The 242-nt window shown below is 30.6% G+C and overlaps 1 protein-coding gene across 1 annotated transcript in view; it reads right to left on the bottom strand.

Annotated features, from left to right (window-relative positions):
- USP33 (ubiquitin specific peptidase 33) overlaps positions 1–242 on the bottom strand; it is a 58,648-nt gene that overhangs the window by 36,356 nt on the left and 22,050 nt on the right. The gene's annotated exons all lie outside the window — the stretch shown is intronic.

The following is a 242-nucleotide window of genomic DNA, read 5'->3' on the forward strand; positions in this document are numbered from 1 at the left end:
CAAAAAGGAAAAAAAAAAAAAAAAAATTAAAGGGCTAAAACAGGAAAATATATACTATCGCTAATATTATTAAATATGTTAATACATACCCACCAAGCCCTATCACTGACAGATAAGAATAGAAAAATTGGTTAAGAACCACTGTTCAAACAGATCCCAAAAGGCAAGTTAAGCAAAAAAGGTCATAAGTCTCAACTGCAAGAATAATTAGAAACCCAGCTTTGGTAAAGTGATACCAGAAA

This window comes from Galeopterus variegatus, unplaced genomic scaffold (assembly GCF_000696425.1).
Source record: "Galeopterus variegatus unplaced genomic scaffold, G_variegatus-3.0.2 Scaffold404, whole genome shotgun sequence".
Lineage (NCBI taxonomy): Eukaryota > Metazoa > Chordata > Mammalia > Dermoptera > Cynocephalidae > Galeopterus > Galeopterus variegatus.